Source organism: Budorcas taxicolor, chromosome 1, assembly GCF_023091745.1.
Source record: "Budorcas taxicolor isolate Tak-1 chromosome 1, Takin1.1, whole genome shotgun sequence".
Lineage (NCBI taxonomy): Eukaryota > Metazoa > Chordata > Mammalia > Artiodactyla > Bovidae > Budorcas > Budorcas taxicolor.
Genome location: NC_068910.1, coordinates 188846197 through 188873464, shown reverse-complemented (window position 1 = coordinate 188873464; position 27268 = coordinate 188846197). Strand labels below are relative to the sequence as shown.

The 27268-nt window shown below is 39.8% G+C and overlaps 1 non-coding gene across 1 annotated transcript; it reads right to left on the bottom strand.

Annotated features, from left to right (window-relative positions):
• Window positions 1-13715: 13715 nt before the first annotated feature.
• Window positions 13716-13822, bottom strand: LOC128057948 (U6 spliceosomal RNA). The gene has a single exon (XR_008200379.1). It is a non-coding gene; the product is annotated as a U6 spliceosomal RNA (small nuclear RNA).
• Window positions 13823-27268: the final 13446 nt, after the last annotated feature.

The window sequence follows — 27268 nt, the reverse complement described above, 5'->3', positions numbered from 1 at the left end:
TGCCTCAAGTTGTTTAAAGTTATAAAATTGGATTGTCAGTACTATGCAACTTTGAATGGAGGCCTCCCAGGTGGTGCTAGTGGTGAAGAACCCTGCTTGCCAATGCAGAAGGCATAAGAGACCTGGGTTCAATCCCTGGGTTGGGAAGATCCCTAAGAGGAGGGCATGGCAGCCCACTCCAGTATTCTTGCCTGGAGAATCCCACTGGACAAAGAGCCTGGCGGGCTCCAGTCCATATGGTCACATAGAGTCATTCATGACTGAATCAACTTCACACACACACACACACACACACACACACACACACACACGCAGCCAAGCCTCTGCTCCATTTCTGGCTGGATGTAGGGAGTGACAAGCCCTGGAGCCATGATTCCAGTCGTAATATAGCTTGGTGGTTATCTACTAACTGTGGTTTTCCTCTTTGTGGCTTCCTTAATAGGAATTTCTCCAATGGAAAAGATAATTAAATGTTGACTTTAAAAATTCTTTCCTTATGCATAGGTACACTGTAGTTATAAAATCTACCCTGTGTTGGGAGAATGCTTTAAAATCATTTAAAATAATATTTAGGGAAAAAAACCCCTAATGATTGGACTTGTACCAATATATGTAAAAAAGTATAATAAAAAATTGGTTATATTTTTATCTTAGTATATCAAAATTTATGTACTCTAAAAAAGACTGGAATATTATTATTAGCAGTGGTTATTTTGGATGATGGTTATTGAATGGCTTGCTATCTTTTAAAATACTTTATTTTTTAAACTTGTGTTTCAGAGAAGTACAATAATGCATAGTTCAAGTAGTCTATAGAAGATACTGTTTAAGCAGGTAAAGTCCAGATATGTGCTGCATTTTTTGAAAAGCATTAAGGAGTATGAATAAATAGAAGGTCAAAAATTATTTATTCGGGCTTACAGGGCACAAAGATAGTTAAATGCAATATAGTAACTATTTTGCTTTGAATTTCTAAAATTAAGAAAGTAAAAGATGTTACTTTAACACTAATTTTTGTTTTGTTTATATTTTTTATTATTAAAAATTTAAAACATATTGAAAAGTATAGAGAACACTCTATATAAACACCTGTATATCTCCTACTGGGATTTTACAATTATTGAAACTTTTGCTGTATTTCTATTTTATAGGAAATCTTATAAAATAAATTATAAGCATCCTAACATTTTATCCCTAAATAGTTCAGAATGAATTTCTTAGAAAATGATTGCAGTTTTCTACATAATTACAGTTCTATTATCACAGCTAAAAATAGAATAATGATTGCCTTACGCTATCTTGTATTGAGCCAATATTCCAATTTTCTGTCTTGTCCCTAACATGTCTTTTCTAGCTAGTTACTGAACCCAAGATCCTAACCAGGAACACACAGTGTATTGGCTGTGATGTTTCTTATTTGTTTTTATTTACAACATCCACGTTGCCCTCCTTCCCTCCCTTCCTTCCTTCCCTCTCCATGGTATTAACTTGTGGATGAGCTGCTGCTGCTGCTGAGTCTCTTCAGTCGTGCCGAACTCTGTGCGACCCCATAGACAGCAGCCCACCAGGCTCCGCCGTCCTTGGGATTCTCCAGGCAAGAACACTGGAGTGGGTTGCCATTTCCTTCTCCAATGCATGAAAGTGAAAAGTGAAAGTGAAGTCACTCAGCCTTGTCAGACTCTTTGCAACTGCATGGACTGCGGCCTACCAGGCTCCTCTGTCCATGGGATTTTCCAGGCAAGAGTACTGGAGTGGGTTGCCATTGCCTTCTGTGGATGAGCTAGTTGCCTTGTAAAAACCCCTGCTTTTTGAATTTGGTTAATTGCTTCCTGGTGATGCTGCTTTAACTTGTTCTTCCAGCTCCTGTTTTTCTATAAACCAGAAGTTTGATCTTTAGGAGTGCTTCCATTCAAGTACATTTCGACACAAATACTTTATTAGTAATGTCACCTAGTTCGTAACGCATCTAACTCTCTTCCACCATTGTGCTGACACTAATCCCCGAGTCCGAGAGGCCCCAGCCAGATCTTTTCCCACAAAGCCGCATTCCTCTCCTCCAGCCAAGTCTCTCCAGTGATGCCTCAGCATCAATTTAAGATTGATTAGTTTTCTGAAAATGAAATCCTTTAATTAAATTAAGTAGTTAACATTTAAATACACTTAAATTTTAGACAGTAAAATTGTCTAAATTGTCTGTCTACAATGCGAGAGACCTGGGTTCAGTTCCTGGGTTGGGAAGATCCCCTGGAGAAGGAAATGGCAATCCACTCTGGCACTATTGCCTGGAAAATCCCACGGACAGAGGAGCCTGGTAGGCTACACTCCATGGGGTTGCAAAGAGTCAGACACGACTGAGTGACAGAGCTAAATTTTAGAAATCTCTTGGAGTATGTGAAAAATATCTTTGACTCCGAAATATGGTCTTCCAAATATAAATACTGTATTAAAGCAAATGACTTAGTGGGTTAATTTATTTTTCTTCAAGTGTTCAGTTCAGTTCAGTTGCTCAGTCATGTCTAACTCTTTGTGACCCCATGAATCGCAGCACGCCAGGCCTCCCTGTCCATCACCAACTCCCGGAGTTCACCCAAACTCACGTCCATCGAGTCGGTGAGGCCATTCAGCCATCTCATCCTCTGTCATCCCCTTTTCCTCCTGCCCCCAATCCTTCCCTGAATCAGAGTCTTTTCCAATGAGTCAACTCTTTGCATGAGGTGGCCACAGTATTGGAGTTTCAGCTTTAGCATCAGTCCATCCAAAGAACACTCAGGACTGATCTCCTTTAGGATGGACTGGTTGGATCTCCTTGCAGTCCAAGGGACTCTCAAGAGTCTTCTCCAACACCACAGTTCAAAAGCATCAATTCTTCAGTGCTCAGCTTTCTTCACAGTCCAACTCTTACATCCATACAAGACTACTGGAAAAACCATAGCCTTGACTAGGTGGACCTTTGTTGGCAAACTAATGTCTCTGCAAGTGTTAGCTCAATCCTTTTAAAACTCTCTTTCACATTTTGCTAAATAAACATATCGATATGTGTCATGCATGCTGCAGAACGGTTGGCTTCTGCTGTGTAGGCATCCCAGGGCCCTTACGCTACCTCTTTTCTGGGGCTCACAGGAGCCGGAACACAAGTGCCCTTGTGTATGCTTTGCTATGCTTCCCAAGGCATGCCTTCTGCCAGTCAAAACTGGCTCTTCCCACTGTGCCAACCTCTCACGTTGGTCCCTGGGCTTTTGCCAGTTTTTAAACTTGGCATGAGAACTTGTGCTGCAAAAGTTTGTGTTACTACATTTACAGCTTACTTTAAATTCTAGGCAAAAATATAACTCCCCAGTGTTTGTTTGGGAGAGTACTTAAATACCACTTTTGAACTTTCGGCACTCAGCACATGCACTTGTGTGAAAGGTGCTGAATACTTATGCAATTTAAATAAAAATTTAAATGAATGCCTGTAACCCATAATCAACTGTGTATATTTGCTGTGGTTATTATAGGGCATCATTTACCTAATTAATGGAATATACACTTGATTCATTGACATTTCTGAATGGCATCTAGGATGTGGCCACAAACTTGCTCATGCCCTTCATAATATTCTTAGTGACATTATCATTGGAAGTTATGTGCTCAAAACAAGTGGAGGAGTGAATTGATTACTAACTTGGTCTTTAATCGAGCAGATTTATATCTCAAGATGCTTTGTCCTTGTGTTATTTTTAGATTACAGAAAAAAACACTCCTTTAAATATGGATTGTTGGGAAAAAGTGTAAGTTAGAAATATGAGAAAGGTAGATGAAGAAGTAGATAGAAATAGAAACATTTATTTTTTTTCACAGTTATAAATAATCTGCTTTCCACCTTAGAAATGCCTTTGACTGGAAAGGATTATATAGTATATTTTCTTCAAGCTATTATGTAAAATTTTATTTCTCCATGAGTTCCTAAGCTAGAAGCCAAAACAATGTTTTTTTGGGCCTAAGTGCATTGCTTGATCTTGCAGAGCCTATTTCATGGTCTGCTAGATCCTAATGGAGACGGCTGGTAATGAGAAAATATTTATTTATATATAAAATAAATTTACAGCAGAGTGCAAAAAGTGTGTAAGCAAGCAGTACCAGATTTAAAAAATTCATAGTGAGACCGTATGAATGTTTCTAGTTTTTTCCAAGGGAACCATTTCTCTACACACAGAGTTTAGCTGCCTTGTGTTCATGTGTGTGTGTGTGTGTGTGTGTGTATTAGTTGCTCAGTCCTGTCCAACTCTTTGCAACCCCATGGACTGTAGCCCACCAGGCTCCTCTGTCCATGGAGAATCCCATGAATAATATTGCAGTGGGTAGCCATTCCTTTCTCCAGGGGATTTTCTCAACCCAGGTTACCTACATTGCAGGCAGATTCTTTACCATCTGAACCATCAGGGAAGCCTCTGTGTGTGTGTGTGTGTATGTATTCCTCTTACTCAGCGGTACGTGAGTACCTTGGGGTATCAGAGCGGATGACTCTTGCTGTATAACTTAAGCTCTAGGATTCTTACTATCCTAAGAACTATTTATCAGATTGCTGCTTTCCTGAAAATTGATTAATAGCAAATGTTGAGTTTATTTGTTTGAGGCAAGTTCTGTGCCCCAGTTAAGTGATTTATATATTTCACCATCTAAGAACTGTAAAAGAAACTTCTATAGGGTCTTTCAGTGACCTTAGTAGCTGATGTGTTAATAACATTTCAGACTGACGATTTGTGGCAGGCTTCTTGCCCAAAGCTCTGTAGTGAATTATTGCTGCATTGCAGATTACAGTTTAATTCCTTAAAAAAAAAAAAAAAAAAAAAAGCCTCATTGATGTTTGGGCTGCAGGATCCAAAACCATACTCAGTCTGCTACATCTTGGAAAAACTCATCCGTTTAGATGGAACTCATGAGATTCATAAATACACTTTGTGCCAAAAAGCATAATGTGATACCTTGATTAGTGAAAGCTCTAGGAACTGGTCTCCTTTATGATGAAACTGGCAGTATTAAAGCTGTGGGAAGTAAAAGTTTGTATGTGGTTAACTGGCTTGACAAATGGCACCGCACGGCTTCCACTTGTCCCATCTAAATACAGGAGGCCAAGGCTACAAGGAACAAAATGGTGAGGCTGTCAAAATATGCCTCACCCTGTGAAACCAATGCCCTCCTATGCTCTTTACCCTCAACTTTCCCAGAAGAAGAAAGCCTAATAACTCTCACTTCCATTAGCTTACCTTGTTGACTGAATGCCTCTTGATGAGCAAATTATAAAATGGCAGTCTATATCCTGAGTTTGGCATGAAACTTTTGTTTGCCCCAGAGTGTTTTGTTTTGTTTGCGGGAATGAGTTAGTTGTCAATGTTCTGAAAGTACAAACATTTTACATAAAAGTAGGGGTCAGCATCTGTCTTGAAATACCAGAAGTTCTTGTAACATTTGTAACCATGCGGACTTTCCCCTGACCACCCAAACTTGAAGCTGGGGGGTGTCTGGCCTCTGCAGATGGAGTGTGCCCTTTATGGGAAACTCATCATTGACCCTCCTCAGTTGCTTCACTCATCTATGTCCCCTGCTTGCCCTTGTGGACATTTTATTTTTATGTTTTTGTTGTTGAATACTTATTCATTTACTTGACTGTGTCAGGTCTTAACTGTGGCCTATGAGAGCTTTGTTGCAAATGTAGGATCTTCCTCTAGTTGCTGTGTATTGCCTTGGTTGCCCTGTGGCATGTAGGATCTTAGTTCCCTGGCCAGGGACTGAACCCACATATCCTGCATTGGAACACAGATTCCTAACCACTGGACCACCAAAGAAGTCCCTGGACATTTGTTTTGATTCTTGTATTTGATGACTATTTTACCCTCAACGGAATTCCCAGGTGATGCAGTGGTGAAGAATTCGCTTGCCAAGGCAAGAAACACAGGTTCAATCCCTGGGTTAGGAAAAATCCCCTGGAGTAGGAAATAGCAATCCACTTCACTGTTCTTGCCTGGGAAATGCCATGGACAGAGGAGCCTGGCCGGCTACAGTCCATGGGGTTGCAAAGAGTCGAACATGACTGAGCATGCACTCACGCATGCCTACTCTCAATAGCACTTAATGTTTTACAAACTTAAGTTTTATACCTAAACATTCAAATTATGAAGGGAATATTTGGTTTCCTCTTAAAAGAGTATTAGACCTTGGGAAGCAGGTATATAAGAGACTCAAGTCATATGGTCTGTAGACCATGAAAGTAAAGTTGTCACTCCTATTAAAGATAGCATGCTGGGTGTGGGTGGAGGAAAGAAATAGATGAAGGAGATTAAAAGGTACAAACTTCCCCTAGCAAAATAAAGAAGTTTTGGGTATGAAGTGTACCATATGGGGACTGTAGTATGTAATATCTTTGTGTGACATGTCACACATGTCAACTAGACATATTGTGTATAAATATTGAGTCACTATATTGTGTAATGGGCTTCCCTTGTGGCTCAGCTGGTAAAGAATCCACCTACAATGTGGGAGACCTGGGTTCTTTCCCTGGGTTGGGAAGATCCCCTGGAGAAGGGAAAGGCTACCCACTCTAGTATTTTGGCCTGGAGAATTCCATGGACCATAGAGTCCATGGGGTTGCAAAGAGTTGGACACGACTGAGTGACTTTCGCTTTCACTTTCATATTGTGTAACCGGAGCTAACATAGTCTAGAAGGTCAATTATACTTCAAAAACAAACAAAGCCATAGAAACAGAGATCAGATTTGTTGTTATCAGAAATGAAGGCGTCAGAGGAAGGGGAACTGGATGAAGACAGTCAAAAGGTACAAACTCCTCGTTATAGATAAATAGGAACTAGGGATATAATGTACAACATGACAAATTAACACTGCTGAATGTTACATATGAAAGGTGTTGCTGCTGCTGCTACTACTGCTGCTAAGTCACTTCAGTCGTGTCCAACTCTGTGCAACCCGATAAGAGCAACCCACCAGGCTCCCCCATCCCTGGGATTCTCTAGGCAAGAATACTGGAGTGTGTTGCCATTTCCTTCTCCAGTGCATGAAAGTGAAAAGTGAAAGTGAAGTCACTCAGTCGTGTCCGACTCTTCGCTACCCCATGGACTGCAGCTTACCAGGCTCCTCCGTCCATGGGATTTTCCAGGCAAGAGTACTGGAGTGGGGTGCCATTGCCTTCTCCAATGAAAGTTGTTAACTCTTAGCAAATACTAATAGGTCTCATCACAGAAAAAGTATTTTTTTTCCTGTTTCTTTAATTTTGTATCTATATGAGATGATGGATTCTCACTAAACTTATTATGACAGTTCTTTGATGATTTGTGTAATTCAGATCATTATGCCGGGCACCTTAAATGTGTATAGTTGTCGTAGTTATGTGCTCAATCATGTCCGGCTCTTTGTGACCTCATGGACTGTAGCCTGCCAAGCTCCTCTGTCCATGGGATGTTCCAGGCAAGAATACTGGAGTGGGTTGCCCTGTCCTTTTCCAGGGGATCATCCCAACCCAGGGATTGAACCCACGTCTCTTGCATCTCTTACATTGGCAGGTGGGTTCTTTACCATTGCATCACCTGCTGCTGCTGCTGCTGCTGCTAAGTCGCTTCAGTCATGTCTGACTCTGTGCGACCCCAGAGACGGCACCACCTGGGACACCCTTAAATGCATATAGTGCTGTATGTCAATTATATCTGAATAAAACTCATAAAAAAATGAAAACAATTCAAATGAAGGGGGAAGAATGATACTTCATTGTTTTCCCTAGACTACTCTTCCCTGTCTCTCCTCCTCCTCTATTCTTCTGGATCAGCACTGGTACTTACTGGGATATCTGGAGCTGGATGAAGATGTTTCCTTTGCTACAGGGTCTTACTGAAACCTGGACTGTCTTGCCCTTTAACACATTACCTGGTGAATCTTTTCCAATCAACTTTCCCCCAAACCTTCTGCTTTTAACTACAGGGTTAATACTAGGTTTCTTTCTTAAACTCCTTTAACATGATTTCTCACCATTTACTTGAACACTGACTTGGAGGAGGACTATTTTGTTTTCCAGCAGATTTGATGCTATTTTCTTTAGTATTTTGTCATATTTCTATATTATATGTCATATTTTTACCTTCCAACTTGAAGGTCTGAAGCTAACACCTAGATCTTTTGATTTTTTTTTTCTGTCTTGCTTATGAAATAGTTGATGAATAAGTGTGTCATTGTAACGCATTCTCTTCACTAATAGAGGTATTACTGCAAGCCTGTGTTAATGTCCCACTGGAAATAAGCCTGCAGGAATGCTCATATTTTCAACAGGTTTTATTTGTTGAATTTCTCCCTGGTGGATTCTTTCAGACTAAAGTAAGAAAAATGCATTTTTATGCCTGGCATTTGGATTTTATTTTAAAATTGCCCATTGTTTTTACACACAGTTGTATATACTGCTGCCTAAGGGTGCTTTGTAAAATTGCTTGTTCTTGAAACCTGTTGATCATAAAGTTAGCACTTGGGGCTTTTCTGTTCTGTCCCAAGTTGGATTTGCTGGGGAGCAATGAATTCAGACTGAGCCGAGAGCATTCCTTCAGTCTACCCAGGATAGGATCATGTACAAAGATGCTTTTGTTTCTATCCATTGGGATGTATGGTAACGGGATTTTACTAACCTAATATTTGTCCGGGGCATTGATGGTATAAAAATAATGTCCTGAGAGGGAGAATACTTCTTTCTCATATGAGCTTAGAGACAAAGACTTAGTTTGGAAGCATGTAAGAATATGGTGTGCTCGGAGTCAGGCTTGGCCTTTTGTGCCCAGTGACGGTACAGATCCCAGGGTATATGCAGGAATGTGAACCTGAAGGTCAAGGAAAACCAAGTGGAAGACCAGGGAGAACACATGTGATGGGGACAGAAGTTTTTTCTTTTTCTTTTATAAGACCCCAAGCTTGCCAACTTATTTCTCTTTTTTAAATATTAATTATTTATTTACTTTTGGCTGCATCAGGCCTTAGTTGCAGCAGGCAGAATCTTAGGTGTGGCTGTGGGCTTCTCTCCAGTTGCAGAGCAAGGGCTTAGTTGCCCTGTGGCATGTGGGATACTAGTTCCCTGACCAACGATCGAACCCGAGTCCCCTGCACTGGAAGGTAAATTCTTAACCACTGGACTGCCAGAGAAGTCCCAGAAGTTTGTTCTTTTTCTTTTTTAGCAACAACCTTGAAGGAAATTTGGGGGATATTCCTTTAATTACTCTACTTTTTCTCTCATTTTACCCACTTCTTAAATATGTAGATACTCTTCAGAGTTTTATCCACAATTACAGTGTCAGTGGAGTTGATTCAGTGGAAAAGTGAGTTGATTCAGCCAGGGCATTGAATCCCATGGATTCTCAGGGGCCCATTTTAGTACAATTTTCCCTAGTATTGATTATAGTCATTAACTAGACAATTACATTTAGAGAGCATTGTGACACCAATAAAATTACACCTGAGTAAAATTTAGTTCTTTGGCTTCATTTTCTTAAACTGATAGAATATAAAATCTCAATATGATATCTAAGGCTCCCTTTATGATTTGACTGTAGTTGATTTCTCCAGATTCATCTCTCACTTAAGGTTCTTATATGCTATGTGCCACTGAACTGCTTTTTTTTCGTCCTTTCCCTTCATCAGTGAGTGTGGAATACAATTTAAAAAATTAATAAAAATATAAATCTCTCTTTAAAAAACAAAACAAGACAATAACAACAACAGCAAAACCCAGAAAACTTTGCCCCTAGTTTCTGGCACAGAGCTCCTAAAACACTTGTAATTTCCCAAGTGAGAAGAGCACTAGGAGCATCTTTTGTCTTTATATTGGATCTTTGACTCCAGTTCCTAATACAAAACTCCTAAATCCCTTGGAATTTCCTGGATGATAGAAGTATCTTTTGTTCTAATAAGATGACTCTTGGTGGACTCCTGCATGGGGGCTGGCTATGAGAAAGACCAAGCTGTGATTAAAAGATTGGAACTTTCAGCCCCACCACCATTCCTTAAGGAAGCAGATAGGAGCTAGGTATTAAGTTAATGTTCCATCGTACCTTCATGATGAAGCCTCCATAAAAATCCCAATGCTACAGGATATGAAGAGCTTTGGGGTTTGTGAACACATCTACATGTTAAGAGAGTGGCATATCCCACATCCACAGGGACAGAAGCTCCTGCATTGGGGACCCTTCTGAACCTCGCCATGTATGTTTCTTCCTCTAGCTCTTCATTCTTATCCTTTGTTGTATCCCTTGCAATAAACCAGTGTATGCTAAGTGACTTCCATAAGTTTTTCTAATGAATTATGGAACCCAAAGTGGGGTGGTGGGAACCCCGACCCATATAGACAGTGGGTAAAAAGTTCAGGTGACGATCAGAGATCTGCAATTTCTGTCTGAAGTGGGTCAGTCTTGTGAGCTCTTAATTTGCGGGATCTGGTGCTCACTTCAGGTATACTGTGTTGTTGCAGGAAGGGAGACCCCTTCCAGGGCCCAAGAGTGGGCTCTTGTCTAACACTCGGAAATAAATTGTTTGAGGAGACACATGAGCTGACAAAGCAAGAGGCTTTCTTGGGAAAGGGCACCTACTTCTAAGGGAACCCAGAACTCCTCAGTCACATGGCTCATAGTCTTGAGTTTTATGGTGATGGGATTGGTTTTCGGGTTGTCTTTGGCCAGTCATTCTGACTCAAGGTCCTTCCTAGTGGCACACTCATTGCTCAGCCAAAATGGGTGCCAGCAAGAAGGATTCTGGGAGGTGGGCGGACATGTGGTATCTCCTTTAGACCTTTCCCAGACTCTTCTGGTTGGTGGGAGCTTATTAGCTCTGTGTTCCTTACTAGGACCTCCTGTCATAAAATAACTCACACAAATGGTTGTGATAGTGCCTGGTCAGGGTGGGCAGTTTTAGCCAGTGTGCTTCCCTTAAGAATGTCAGATTTCAATTATGAAGACCCAGCTCTCTGGTACTGCAGAGAGTTGCTTGATGTGTGGAAAACCCAAACATCTTATGTCAGAAGTATTATGAGAACAAAGGAAAATACAGGAGTATTTTTCCTAGACCATGGAAGAAATATCCCTCTGTGCATTTTCATTTGCTGTATGTCACCCACCTTTGAAGACCTAGGTCAAATGTCACCAACTCCACGAAGATTCCCAGAGCACCTTATAGAAGAAATCTGTTCTTCCCTTATTTTCCCCACTGTATTTTAATATCTCTATTTTATTGTACTCCATTTGCCTTTAAAAAAATACACATTTATTTATTTGGCTATGTTGAGTCTTAGTTGCAGTATTTGGGCTCTCTAGTTGTGGTTCACGGGCTCAGTAGTTGCTGCACGTAGACTTAATTCCTCCACAACATGTGAGATTTCAGTTCCTTAACCAGGATTGAATCCACGTTCCTTGCACTGGAAGGTGGATTCTTAACCACTGGACAGTTAGGGAAGCCCCTGCCTTATGTTTGCAGTTGCTTGTATATCTTAATTCTCACAAAAAAGAGATACCTATAAGTGTGTGTGTGTATACATATATATATATGATGTCTCACATAATATATATTATATAGAATATCACAAAAAGTTATATATATGTATATAAAATGTCACAAAAGATTATATGTAGAGGCAGAATTGCCATGTTGCTCATCTTTTTATTTCCTATAGTACTCAACACAGTATCCTAAGCCCAATAGATGCACAATTGGGGCAATAGACATTTATATTAAAAGATTTGTAGATCTTTGGAATAGCTACTCGCCAAAAGAATTAATTTGATACCCAAAATATGAAGTAGAAGGAAAGTATATTATTTGGGCAAAAAAATAGACTTGGACGTTTGGGAACATGGTAGTTTAGAGTATCATGAGGTAAGTATAAATTTGAAAGCGGTTAAAATAATATTAATGTGAGATTCAGGGAATAAGGGAGAACTGGGGCTGAAAATATTCATACCTAACAAGTTCTGATTGGCCCACTAGTTCTCAACTTGTATGTGGTTCAGTTCAGGGAAATCTGCCAATTTGAGCAATGTGACTTAAGCTCCATGATTCAACTATTATCTCAGGCATAATGGGTATTTGTGCACAATGAAAGAAAAATTCTCTCACAACGTCATATATACCCACTGTGGGAGGGAAAAATGCATAAATGCAGGCATGCTAAGTCACTTCAGTTGTGTCTGACTCTTTGCAACCCTGAGAACTGTAGCCCACCAGGCTCCTCTGTCCATGGGATTTTCCAGGCCACTGGACCACCAAGAAAGCCTCTGACTTGCTTTTAAACTAAAAAAAAACCTTTTTTGTCTATGGGATAAAATATAAACTCCTTAAAGTGCCCTTGATGAATCATCCCCTTCTCCTCTCCAGCCTCAGTTCCCACCGGTGGTGCTGTCCTCCAGCCACTAATTATCATCAGTCCCACAAACAAATTATTTCCTCTCATCCTGCTATGCCCTTTCTCATGCTGCTCCTCCTTCTTCAAATATGGACACCTTCAGCCTCCCTTCTCTACCAGTTAAAATTCTATTGCCCTTCAAGGCAAAACTAAAGGTTAGCTCATCAGTGCTTGCCTAGCATGATGGAGCTGTTCACCTGCAGTGCTTCCACAATATTTTATACGCCTGTGTCAGACCACGAGTCACATTGTTCTGTCATTATTACTCCTCTGACAGCTTCCGCCACTGCTGTGGGACCTTTTTATAGGACATACAGTCAAGGATTCCATGACTTATGTTGGTCTCCCCTGCTGAGCACAGGATGGACTTGCTGCATAGTAGGCACTTTCTACCCAGGGTGTTTGCTGTACAATAATAACAACTGTGAAATTATTCTTTCTGCTGCAGTGTTTAAAACTTGTTGTTCCTGTTAAGGATGCAAGTGATTGAGGCTGCTGCTGCTGCTGCTAAGTCACTTCAGTCGTGTCCAACTCTGTGCAGCCCTATAGATGGCAGCCCACCAGGCTTCCCGGTCCCTGGGATTCTCCAGGCAAGAACACTGGAGTGGGTTGCCATTTCCTTCTCCAATGCATGAAAGTGAAAAGTGAAAGTGAAGACGCTCAGTCGTGTCCAACTCTTAGTGACCCCATGGACCGCAGCCTACCAGGCTCCTCTGTCCATGGGATTGTCCAGGCTGGAGTACTGGAGTGGGTTGACAGTGCCTTCTCTGGGATATTGAGGCATCATTTTTGAAATATTACCTTGCTGAAATATGTATAAAACCAGAATTGCTGCCAATGGCAACTCTAGCCAAAAAGGAAATCCATTGTTACTAAGCTTCACTAAATACCTTACCTGCATCAATCACTAGAACTTCTGCTTGGAAGAAGGGCCTCCTTTTATTTTTTTATGAGTAAAAATTACACTTAAAAAATATTTTTATTGAAGTATAGTTGCTTTACAAAGTTGTGTTAGTTTCTACTGTACAGTAAAGTGAATCACCTATATGTATACATATATCCCCTCTATTTTGGATTTCCTTCCCATTTAGGTCACCTCAGAGGTTGAAGTAGAGTTCCTTGAGCTATACCATAGGTTCTCAGTAGTTATCTATTTTATACATACTATCAATAGTGTATATATGTCAATTTTAATCTCCCAATTCATCCCACCCTCCCCTCCTTCCTCCTTTGTATCATATATTTGTTCCCTGTGTCTATGTCTCTATTTCTGTTTGCAAATAGGATCATCTTTACCATAGTTCAAAAATACGGACCACTTCACAAATTTGCATGTCATCCTTGCACAAGGGTCATGCTAATCTTCACTGTATCATTCCAATTTTAGTAGATGTGCTACCAAAGCAAGCACAGAGTTGCACTTTATGGGGCTTGCCTGGTGGCTCAATGGTAAAGAATCCACTGGCCAATGCAGGAAACATGGGTTCGATCCCTTGTCTGGGAAGATCCCACATGCCACAGAGCAACTAAGCCATTGAACCCCAACTACTGGGCCTGCGCTCTAGAGCCTGGGAGCCTCAACTACTGAAGCCCATGTGCCTAGGGCCTGTGCTCTACAACAAGAGAAGCCGCTGCAGTGAGAAGCCTGTGCCCCACAACTAGAAAGTAGCCCTCGCTTGCTGCAACTAGAGAAAAGCCTGTGCAGTGACAGAGACCCTGCACAGCCCAAAGTAAATGAATAGCTTATTTTTTTTTTAAGTTACACTTTCCGATTAGAAAAGAAAGCACAGCAATTTGTGTTATCTGAGTAGCATCTTTCTGCTTCCTGCCCATTTTTTTTCCTCTCCCATATAGACTAGACAAAAGAGAGACTCTGGGGTCCTGATCTGTGGGAAATGATTCAGCAGCAGATCTTGAATGAGAAAAAGCACAAATATTGTTCTTTGACCTTAAATACTCATGAGCAGCAATTACAAGACCCTTCAAGAATATCAGCACTAAGCTGTTCTGGAGTCTAACTCCAGAAACTTTCCTCTCTACCATGTGTTTCTCAAGTGATTGTCTTACTATTATTACCCAAGGAGGGCAGAGAAAAATTGCCTTTAAAAAATTGATATTTAAAAAAAAGGTTTATTTTTAAATTTTATTTTTTATGTAAAATTGCAATTTAGAGTCTTCAAATAACTGACTTTATCTTTCATGTTTCTTTGTATAGCTGCTGAAAACTCAAAACCAAGCATCAAGCTGAAACTACATGTGATTCACTTTATTTCTGTTAGTGACAGCTTCCTGTGGTGGTTAAGAAGTGGGGTAGGTTTATATTTTAACTCCCTGGGCAAGTTGTATGAACTCTCTGTGCCTCAGTTTCCTCATCTGTAAAGCAGACATGATAAGGACACCTACTTCATAGGGAGTTGTGCATTCAATGACCTGTAATTTCCAAATAGTTAAGAAGGGTGCCTGAAACACAGGAAGTGTTGTGTGAGTGTTCATAAAATATATAAATGTTCCCATAGGAGTGGATGGTGTGTGTGAACCCCCTCTATCATATACTCTTTGGTAGTGTTGACAAAAATTAATCAGTTGATCTAAGAAAGAAGTAGAAAATTTTACTGGAGTCAAATTGAGGATTATAACCTAGGAATAGCATCTCAGAAAGCTCTGAAAACTGTTCTGCACAGTTATTTAACTTTTTTGAGACAGAGGGCTGTACATTAAATGACAGCTTGCACAATCTAGATACAAGATCAGAAAGGAATGTTATCTTTTAAGAAGTTGTCTTGTTGATGCTAGGAGAAAAATGCCAGAAGAATGCTTTGTATGGTTGAACCAGTATTTCTGCTGATGGGGGTTGTTTGGCCGATATATAATGCTGATACACAAGGCACAGTAGAGAGGAGAGAGGAAGCCAAAAGGCAGAGAAAAAAATTTAATGCTTATTTTTTTGTCTTGCCATGAAATACAAATTGTATTTCACAGTTGAAAAAAGAACAGTGAGAATGGTTGCCTTTTTTGTTTTTAACTTTTTGAAGCACTGTCAAGTATATTTTCTAGATTGATCTTTACTACAATACTGGGAGAAAGGGAACAATAGATAAAAACATTAACATCTGAGTGACTTGACCACAGATGATTAACAGTGTGGAGAGGGGCAACTAAAGTCTTTTGACTTTCCGAGGGCATCTGCATTCTTAAAAAATTGGACTGCATGATTAGAAATCAATATGTGTTTAAGTCAAAAATATTTTATTGATAAAATGACAAGCTTTAGCCTGTTTGTTTTTAAAATGCCTACAAAGGTATTTTTAAAAAATTATTGTGTCCAACTTTATCTACAAAATACAAAGTCTGAGTTGTCATTATTGATTAATTTTGACCTAGTCAGTAAGAATGTTAATGTTTATAGAGAACAAACGGGTGGTTGCCAAGATGGGAGCAGGGTGGGAGAGAGAGGGATTGGGAGTTTAATAGATATATATACTGAATCACTTTGCTTTACAAAAGAAATTAACATCACATTGTAAACCAACTATATTTCAATCAAAAAGAATATTAATGTTTAATATAGTGAAATAGCCTGTGCCATGACTAGAGCTTTTCAGTAATTGCCAGGTTCTTCTGGTAAATATTGGGAGTCTACCTGCAATGCGGGAGACTCGAGTTCGATCCCTGGGTTGAGAAGATCCCCTGGAGAAAGAAATGGCAACCCACTCCAGTATTCTTGCCTGGAAAATTCCATGGACTGAGGAGCCTGGTAGGCTACAGTCCATGGGGTTGCAAAGAGTCGGACATGACTGAGCGACTTCACTTCTACTGATAATGCTGGATCTTTTAGGCCATCTGTCTCCCACCACCCTATCCGAGGTGTATATTAGAATTAAAGTAAGATTTTGGCCAAATTCTATGAAGCAAGCCATTACTTATTAGCAAACGGATGTCATAGAACCTATTCTTGAATCTTAAAACACTCTACTCCCAGTCATCAGACACTTGATTAATGAGATACTAGGTTTTATCCCCAGGCTCTCCCATGGATGGGAAAGGGTATGTGTTAGTTGCTCAGTTGTGTCTGACTCTTTGCGACCCCACGGGGTGGAGCCTGACAGGCTCCTCCATCCATGTGATTTTCTAGGTAAGAATACTGGAGTGGATTGCCATTTCCTTCTCCAGGGGATCTTCCTGACTCAGGGATCAAACCCTGGTCTCCAGCTTTGCAAGCAGAGTCTTTATCATCTGAACCACCAGGGAAGTCCAAAATGTCTATGGGATGACTTCCCTGGTGGTCCACTTGCTAAGAATCTGCCTGCCGATGCACGGGAAGTGGATTCAATCCCAGGCCTGGGAAGTTCATGCCGAGGGGCAACTAAGCCGTTGGGGAGGAGATAGTATCAAAGGCTTTTGAAACTAAGGCATTTGCTATTTGTAAAAAATTTGCATGCACGAAGAACAAGGGAGCATCTATCAGTCAGAAGTCAGATACTTCAATTCTTAGGAAATAAAAGTGACTCAAGTATATATTTTGAAAATGAGAATATTAACAGTAAATTAGATCAAATGTGAATTTTTTTAAAAATAAAATATACATTTGAAACAAGGATGTTGTGCTTAGTCACTCAATTATATCCAAGTCTTTATAACCCCATGAACTGTATCCCATCAAGCTCCTATGTCCATGGGAATTCTCCAGGCAAGAATACTGAGGAGGTTGCCTTTCTCAGGGGATCTTCCCAACCCAGGGATGGAAGCCTGGTCTTCCACATTGCAGGTGGATTCTTACCGTCTGAGCCACCAGGGAAGCCCTGAAACAAGGGAGACGTAAATGAAGTAAATACAGATCTGAAGAGAAATTCAGATATCCACTGAAAAGAATGAGTCAAGTTATTACTTTGGAAGAGCAAAGAGCATTGTGATTTTGAAGGGTTCATGAAATTGCTTCCAGAGAGAAAAAATTAAGGATTTTAAAAGTGAATTGGAATTTAAAACTTTATAACATTTGTTATAAATTTCTGTTGATTATAGAGGTTCTGATTTTTGTCATCATCTTCTCTCTTCTCTGGATATAAAAATCCACATATTTATACCTACATTTTATTGCTATTTATTTTATTTCTTATTTTATTTCTTTGACTGTGCCAGGCCTTAGTTGTGGCATGTTGGATCTTCGATACTCATTGAGGTATGCAGGATCTTTAGTTGCAGCATGTGGAATATAGTTCCTTGACCAGGGATAGAACCTGGGCCCCCTACATTGAGAGTGTAGGGTCTTAGCCACTGGATCACCAGGGAAGTCCCTGTAACTGTTTTTTTTTTATATATAATTTTTAATTAACTCTGTTAACTCTGCTTTTTTAAGCGCTGTTATTATTCACTGTAAGAGATACTTGGGAAAGGTGAACCTGTGAGAAATGGGTTAGAAGGAAAATGCCTTATACAGAGCAGCAAAAGTGAGATAAAGAAGGAATGAATGACTTTTCAAATTTATAGTACAGTCTTGAGGTTACTTGTCCTGTGTCTCCATGCAGGACTTTCAGGCTTCCTTGTACCATGGTATTGCTCAAGGAGCTCCAGAGAAAGAGTCAATATAAAGAGATTTATTTTAAGGACTTGGCTCAAACAATTATGGAGGCTGGCAAGTTCCACAGTCTACCATGAATAAGTAGGGGACCCAGGAAAATCAATGGTGTGGTTCCAGTTTGACTCCAAAGGTCTGACAACCAGGATCAATAGTGTAACTTTTAGTCCAAGTCAAGACTTGAAAACCAGAGGGCCCAATGGTGTAAATCCCAGTGTGAAGGCAGAAGACCAATGTCTGCTCAAACAATTAGACAGAGAGAGAAAATTCCCCCTTCCTCAACTTTCTGTTCTATTCAGGTCCTCCACTAATCGGATGATGCCCACCAACACTGAGGAGGAGCTTCTGCTTAACTCAGTTCACCATTTCACATGTTAATCTCTTCTAGAAATACCTCCTTCCCCTCTCCCCGCATATCCAGAAGTAATGTTTAAACCAGATACCTGGGTACCCTGGAGACCAATCCCAGGTGGTCTTTTCAGGAATACTCTGAGTCCCACTTTTATTTGTTTATCTATTTATTTGGCTGCACCAGGTCTTAGTTGCAGCACGTGGGATCTAGTTCCCTAACCAGGGATCCAACTCAGGCCCCCTGCATTGGGAGCAGAGTCTTAGCCACTGGACCACCAATGAAATTCTCCCACTTATGAATTTTGTGTCAATTATCCTCAGTCTTCAAGAGGGTGGTGATCCTTTAGCCAGTTCCCCTGAATTCCATTTCTTTCTATTGCCTGATTCTTCTGTTTAACCATAGAACTCTGCAGTTCCCTTCCAAATTAATCTCCTCACTTGGGGATCCTGAGAAATTTAGTCTTAGGACCTGGTGAAATTTTGTGTTCTTTTATATTCTTCAGATCATATATGTCTTAAAAATATTTAAGATGGTTTTAGTTGGATGTGTACCTTTTCTGTGGCTTTCTCTGTACCCAGGTTATGCCTTATTAAGTCTTTCTGTTGATATTTTCCATGAATTAGAAAATGCCTTTTAACTGATGTTTTTACATTTATTTGCTTCTGTATTCTTCATTGACAGACGATTCAATAAGACCATCTTGATTGAGTACAAAGCAATAGAAATATTTTTTCAGTCCTTTTTTCTCAGGTTATTTTACACTAGCCTCCTCTACCCCCATGTATTATTATGGATTTATGGCTCTACAGATTTTAAGTATGAGTCAATTTCAGCCAGTTTTCTCCTTTTGATGCTCAGATAACCACAGCTTTGGGCAATGAGAGCCCCATTATAATTGGTGTAATTTTGGTACAATCTCATAAGCTTGCTTACTTTTTGTCCAATAAGATGCTTTTCACTTGCATTGTGATTTCTTTGAAATCTGGGAAAAGCAGTATTGGTGGTCATAGAACCTGGTGCTAGGATACATTTCAGAAGTGACATTGCAGAATCAGGAAAGGTTTAAGGGAGGAGGTTGTTTGTTAAATTTTCTAAAGAAATGAGGCAGTCTTGCCTAATGGGCATATTTCCCATGAGAAATTTCCACTCCCATTCTATCAACAGATAGAATTTAATTCTTGATTTAAAAATATTTCCTTCTTTCTTTTATACTACTATACAATATATAGTATACTATACATGTCTTATAGGAATCTATCAATAGATTTCTAAGACACTCAGAATAGTTACTTACTATATTAACAGTACCATAGCTTCAAGATAAATATACAACATTAATTAATACACATAGTAAAATTACTAAAATCCAAACATTTCTATGTATTTCCTTTTGTTTTTAAACTGCATTACTTTAAGGATTTGCAGTTAAATTGCTCTGTTCTAGAAATTATACAGCTTTTGTGTAGCTGTATAATTATAATGTGATGGATAATTTAGTTCAACTGTTTCCATTAGCTTTCATTTTGAGGGCCTTGGCATATTATTAGCTGATTATCTATTTCTTAAAACAGGAGGCTTTTAGCTGCTAGTCTTTCCTTGGAGGCTATTGTCAATTAGGAGAGAGAAAAGTCTGCTCCACTTGAGACAAAATAAAATGCAAATAGCTCAGTTTTCAAAATTCTGTACAGTGTCTATAACATCATTGTCCCTAATAAAAACATAAAAGTAAAGCATGTTTAAAATATTGTCCTGATAGCTCAGTTGATAAAGAATCTGCCAGCAGTACAGGAGACCCTGAGTTGATTCCTGGGTCAGGCAGATTCACTGGAGAAGGGATAGGCTATCCACTCCAGTATTCTTGGCCTTCCTTTGTAGCTCAGCTGGTAAAGAATCTGCCTGCAATGAGGAACAGCTGGGTTCAATCCCTAGGCTAGGAAGATCCCCTGAAGATGGGAAAGGCGACCCATTCCAATATTCTGGCCTAGAGAATTCCAAGGACTGTATAGTCCATGGGATCCCAAAGAGTCAGACATGACTGAGCAACTTTCATTTTCTTTCAATATTCTTAAATTTCTAGAATATCAACATCTATGCATTTTTTGTATAATATTTAATTATATATATTTTGCAAGCATGCTCTGCCCACCAGGCTCCTCTGTTCATGGGATTTTTTTCAGGTAAGAATACTGGAGTGGATTGCCATTTCTTTCTCCAGGGGATCTTCCCAACCCAGGGATTGAACCAATCCAAATCACCTGCCTCTCCACATTGATAGGTAAGATCTTTACCACTGAGCCACCTAGGAAGCTTTTATATATATTTTAAAATCTGCTAAATAATCTAATTTTAAAACATTTAAATTTATTTTGCTTCCTTTTCTGAGCTACAAATTCTTTTTTTTCTTTTGATTTTACAATATAACATCCTAAGGAATCAACGTCTCATGACTTACATTGTTATACCAAGTTTCAGTTCAGTTCAGTTCAGTCGCTCAGTCATGTCCGACTCTTTGTGACCCCATGAATCTCAGCATGCCAGGCCTCCCTGCCCATCACCAACTCCCGGAGTTCACTCAGATTCACGTTCATCGAGTCAGTGATGCCATCCAGCCATCTCATCTTCTGTCGTCCCCTTCTCCTCCTGCCCCCAATCCGTCCCAGCATCAAAGTCTTTTCCAGTGAGTCAACTCTTCGTATGAGGTGGCCAAAGTACTGGAGTTTCAATATGATCCTAACTGAGAGATTTGGATTTGTATATTGTAAACTTGGTAAACTATCCAAATCTCTCCGTTAGGATCATATTGACCCAATAGTGTCAAAGTCTTCCATGTTGTTCCAGGGATATCAAGGCAACACCTCATATATTACAACTCATGTAATTATCAAAGAGCAAAACATGGATATATGGACTTTTCAGGCTTTTTCTGGAATGAAATGTCAAAAATACTTCATATACATTATTGATATCCTTAGTTTAATAACGATTCTAATAAACAATTCTAATAAAACAATTCTAATACAATTCTAATAAAAAATTCTGTGTTTTAGAAGCCCTTGCCAAAGCACAGATCAATAATATCTTAGGGTTTATGAATTCATACTTCAAGAATCCAATGAGGAATGTTATAAATCTATCAACAGTATATCCAAATAAAACGCAGCTGATTTAAAAAATAATTAGAGAATGTGGAAGATTTTATACTCAAAAAAATTCAAGTGGAAACTTTTCCATGGATTCATATAAATTTCACATTATCTCAGGGTCTTGTTAGAATCGTATTTGTAAAGTATGAGTGAGTGAAGTCACTCAGTCGTGTCCGACTCTTTGCTACCCCATGGACTGTAGCCCGCCAGGCTTCTCCATCCATGGGATTCTACAGGCAAGAATACTGGAGTGGGTTGTCATTTCCTTCTCCAAGAGATCTTCCTGACCCAGGGATCGAACCCAGGTCTCCCGCATTGCAGGCAGACGCTTTAATCTCTGAGCCACCAGGGAGGCACCTGTAAAGTATACCCAGGTTTAAAATTATAACACACTTCAATTACACTTCATTTCAAATGAAAGAAATGTCATATTTTACATAAAATGTTGGCTCTTCAGTTTTAGTGCAGAAATTCAAATTCTTGAATGGAAACAAATATGCTATGCTCAAGATTCCTCACTTCATATCTCATAGTAATTGTTCTTGTAGCTAGGGTACAATATAAAATTATATTCCTTGCAATTCGTGTACACCAATAGAAATTTCATTTTGATTATTCAAGTTTTTTAATAAAGTTATGGTGTGAGATTTAAAGATGTCAAAGATTAGTAGGTAGATAGTTAAAAACATAATGCTTATATAAATATAGAATGAGTCAAAGATATATTCAACTCCATTAAAGAGGAAACCAGCAGGGTGGCACCCTGGACCAAAGGAATATTCAAAAAAGAATGCTGAAATAAGAGCAGTAAATTAGGTGCAAAACAGGACAATAAAGCTTCAATCTTTGGGTTGTATTTTCTATAGGGTAGACATTATTTACATCTCTATCAGATCAAAATCATTTGCAATTTATCCCTATTCTGCAAGTTGATATCTAACTTTACAGCATCTGAACTTTAATTAATGGTAGATAGTGAGTCAAACAAAAGAATACTCCTCTAGTTGACTGACTCTTATTAAATAATGTTCCAGTATGACAATGAAAAGGCATACACTCATCTTTTTGCCTTTTATCCATGTACTGTATATATATTTCCTAACAGGGGTTTTGCAGCAACAGCACCAACAAAACCACCTCAAACTTGCAGTGAATGTTTTGGAAATGAAAGTAAGATAAACTATGAAATTAAAGTAGAGGGAAGTAATGAGGTCACCTCTTCCCCAATTTTCTAGAACTGAAGTCTTTACATTTCCAGATTCTAAACCGACATCTTCCTCACCTCCTTCCTCTCTTTTTATTTACTTTCAAAGACTGGCCTCAGACTCAGTCCGAGTATCAATTATTGGTACTTGTTACTGGTCTTTATCAGACCAAAGATAGCTGTTTTTGTTTTGAATGTAAAGTCACTCAGTCCTGTTTGACTCTTTGCAACCCCACGGACTGTAACCTACTAGGCTCCTCCATCCAGGCAAGATACTGATTTTCCAGGCAAGAATACTGGAGTGGGTTGCCATTTCCTTCTCCATAGACACTTCTAGTAAACAAATTAAAATTATTTAGTATATTTTTAAAATTTCATACACAGATTTTTCAGTGTCATCCTGTCTTTCTGGTTAAAAAATCAACTTTCATATTTGATGAAATAGTCTACTTTAGATTCAATATGTTTTATACTTTTTAACTGTATTCATTTAAAAATAGACATTTTATATGGTAAATGTGTTTGGAGTGCTCCTTTTCAAACAGACAGTTCTTAAGATTCTTAAAGAATTTAGAACACCATTTGTAATTCAGCAACTTTATACTTGTATCTATGCAAACAAGCTTTTTTTTTTTAGGATAATATTTTTTAGGAAAATACTTCTCATCTGTGGAAGAGAAATTATATTACAACCTAAAGCAGAGTTGCTTACAGTTACACCTGATTGAATTTCAACATCTACTCACTGCTTCCTGGTAGACTAATAATTTTTCTATCCTACTATTCTTTGTAGTTTAGTCTTACTTAAGGAGAGGGGTTATTTTGATCTGCTAAGTCCGACTCTGTGCAACCTCATAGACGGCAGCCCAACAGGCTCCCCCGTCCCTGGGATTCTCCGGGCAAGAACACTGGAGTGGGTTGCCATTTCCTTCTCCAGTGCATGAAAGGGAAAAGTGAAAGTGAAGTCACTCAGTCGTGTCCAACTCTTTGCGACCCCATGGACTACAGCCTACCAGGCTCCTCTATCCATGGGATTTTCCAGGCAAGAGTACTGGAGTGGGGTGCCATCACCTTCTCCCTATTTTGATCTACTTTATACTATTTAAAAATGAAGGAATGGAGAGCAGAAAAATTAATTTCTGAAAAAAAAAAAAAAAAGACTTTTCCTGGGGATAAGTTTCTGTTCCATTTACTATAAATGGAATGACCACCACTGGCCATTATTTCTAAGGTGTGACCTCCTCAGTGTTTAGGAACTTCAATAATACTGTTTTGAATATTTAATCTTATACTGCGGTAGTTGTTCAGAAACTTTCCTGCCATCCTGAGGAAGGAAATCTGGAAGCTGGTAGGGGCTCACTGTGTGGGTGGTTATAAGCCTAGAAACCAAGTATAAAGGTTATTGAGGTTATTGGACACTATTTATCAATGCCAGGAGTTTCACAGTCATAGTCTGGTGGTGAGACCTGGCCTGTACCCTCTAAGGTAGGAGGATTAGAACTTTTACTCCTGGGGCCTTTTAACAGATTCATTTATAAGGTTTGTCCCCACATTCTCTCTCTGTATTTAGTAAGGTTTTCAACTGCTCCTGAGCATCTGAGAGGGAGTCAATTAAAATATGGTTTGTGTGTGTGTGTGTGTGCGCACGTGTGTGTGCTTCTTTTTCCCATAGATACCAGACTTCATCTGGCCAGAATGAAATTTTTCCATCAGGAAAACATTTTCTATTTTTTCCTGAGATGATTCAGGTCATGATGATCCGAAAAGTGATCAAGGGAATACCTTGGGTCATCGCTGGTAAACCAAATTATACAGAATGTAGTCCATTTGGTTGAAAATAACTGAGCAGGGCATGGCTTCACCTTCCTAATTTTGGACAGAGAGTGTCTGTTAAAAGTGGATCTCGGGCTTCCCTGGTGGCTCAGTGGTAAAGAATCCAGCTGCCAATGCAGGAGACACAGGTTCGATCCCTGGTTTGGGAAGATCCCACAGGCCACAGAGCAGCTAGGCCAGTGTGTCACAACTACTGAGCCTGTGCTCTGGAGCTGGAGAGCTGCAGCTACTGAATCATCGTGCCACAGCCGCTGAAGTCTGTTTACCCTGGAGTGCATGCTCTGCAGCAAGAGAAGACATTGCAATGAGAAGCCCGCGCACCACCACTAGAGAGTATACCTCGCCCTCTGCAACTAGGGAAAAGCCAGCACAGCAATGAACACCCAGCACAGCCAAAAATAAAAACAAATAAATGAAATTATCTTTTAAAAAGTGGATCTTGCTTAGAAAAGAGTCGGATTTCATTGTTTCAGGTACATTGAGCTTGATTCCACACTTGCTTGTTCCATTCTCTGTCATCGCTCCCCAATCTTAATATTTAAGATTAAATATTCAAAACAGTATTATTGAAGTTCCTAAACACTGAGGAGGTCACACCTTAGAAGTAATGGCCAGTGGTGGTCATTCCATTTAAAGAGTTAGAAAAGAGTCGGATCTTGCTTAAGGATGAAAATAGGCTCCGTAGAAAAACAATCTTTTATGGAATCTTTGTAGACAATGTATTATGTGGTGGGGAGCGATGACAGAGAATGGAACAAGCAAGTGTGGAATCAAGCTCAATGTACCTGAAACAATGAAAGTCTTTGGAGAAGGAAATGGGAATCCACTCCAGTATTCTTGCCTGGAGAATTCCACGGACAGAGGAGCCTGGTGGGCTACAGTCCATGGAGTGCAAAGAGTCAGACATGACTGAGTGACTGACACTTTGGAAGTGAAACCTGCTCAGGGAGAGTTTTTGGAGATTTCCATAAGACTTTTTCCTGTAGCCCATCTACTCTTTTTCAGGGACTGTTCTGTTCCCAAACTACACCAAAGTATGGTGAGAAAAATCCAGCATAACATTCATCACTTTGGAGGATGAAATGATGGGTCAGTCATTTCAGTCAGAGTCCAGAACTATCATACAACAGTTTTTAACACACCAACTTAAAAGCAATTATTTATTTTGCAAGTTTAGGAGATAACAGTAAAGAAAAGATCAAATACACATTTGAAAAGAAATTCAAATAAGCATTTTAAAAAGAAAGGATAATAGAGTAAATAAACATTGAAATAGAAGGGAGTCAATTGAGAGTCAATTCAGAACAAAGGAGTGTTTCCTGCCATGTAATGTATTCAAGGCAGTTATACCGTAAGGGCTTCCCAGGTGGCTTTCCCAGGTGGGTAAAGAATTCACCTTCACTGTAGAACACACAGGAGACTGGGGTTCAATCCCTGGTTAGGGAAGATCCCCTGGAGGAGGGCATGACAACCCACTCCAGTATTCTTGCCTGGAGAATCCCATGGATAGAGGAACCTGATGGGCTACAGTTCATAGGTTAGAAAAGAGTCAGACAAGACTGAAGCAACTGGGCACTCAAGTGCACCTTAAGGATATCTTTGCTATTGGAATTACTACGTTTCTTAGAATATAGGACATAATAAAGTTCCATGGGTTAGGAAGGCTTCTTTCATTATCAACACTGTTTGGCAGTGAGACCTTTGGTGACTTATGTAACCTCTCTGTGCCTCTTGTTTCTTCGTCTGTGCTACATGGCTCTGCATGTCTTAGAGGGTTCGGAGAGACTGCATGAGTTTCTACATGTATGAAGCTTAGAACAGTACACACAGTAAATGATCAGTAAATCTTAGTTCTTCCTACTTCCAAGCTTCACTCTGACATGGACACAAGCCGTGTTTTTCTGTTCTAGTGACCCCACATGAACTCTGGAGTGGTCAAGCCACAAAGTCACTGGGGAACTGGGGAGACCCCAGAACCCAATGGGGCAAGGGGCTTAGAGTGTGGGGCTTGCTGACTGTTGTGCTCTCTTCATTCAAGGGTAGTAGAATCTGTATAATCATTTTAGTCCAGGTTAACACTGTTGAACACCATTTTTTTCACACCTGAAATTTATTTTCTAAATATCCTCTGTGTTTATTAATAAACATCCTGGTGCATATTTCAATAATGGCATTTAAAGGACTTAATAGACACCCCTGTCATGTAGGTTTCTGACTGGAATCTTCTAGTCACTAACAAGCCGTCTGGGGATATAGATTAATGTTCAGTTCAGTTCAGTTCAGTCACTCAGTCGTGTCCGACTCTTTGCGACCCCATGAATTGCAGCACGCCAGGTCTCCCTGTCCATCACCAACTCCCGGAGTTCACTCAGACTTACGTCCATCGAGTCAGTGATACCATCCAGCCATCTCATCCTCTGTCATCCCCTTCTCCTCCTGTCCCCAATCCCTCCCAGCAACAGAGTCTTTTCCAGTGAGTGATTTACACATATATATCACACTATTTTGGAGAAGGCAATGGCACCCCACTCCAGTACTCTTGCCTGGCAAATCCCATGGATGGAAGAGCCTGGTAGGCTGCAGTCCATGGGGTCGCTGGGAGTCGGACACGACTGAGCGACTTCACTTTCACTTTTCACTTTCATGCATTGGAGAAGGAAATGGCAACCCACTCCAGTGTTCTTGCCTGGAGAATCCCAGGGACCAGGGAGCCTGTTGGGCTGCCGTCTATGGGGTCGCACAGAGTGGGACAC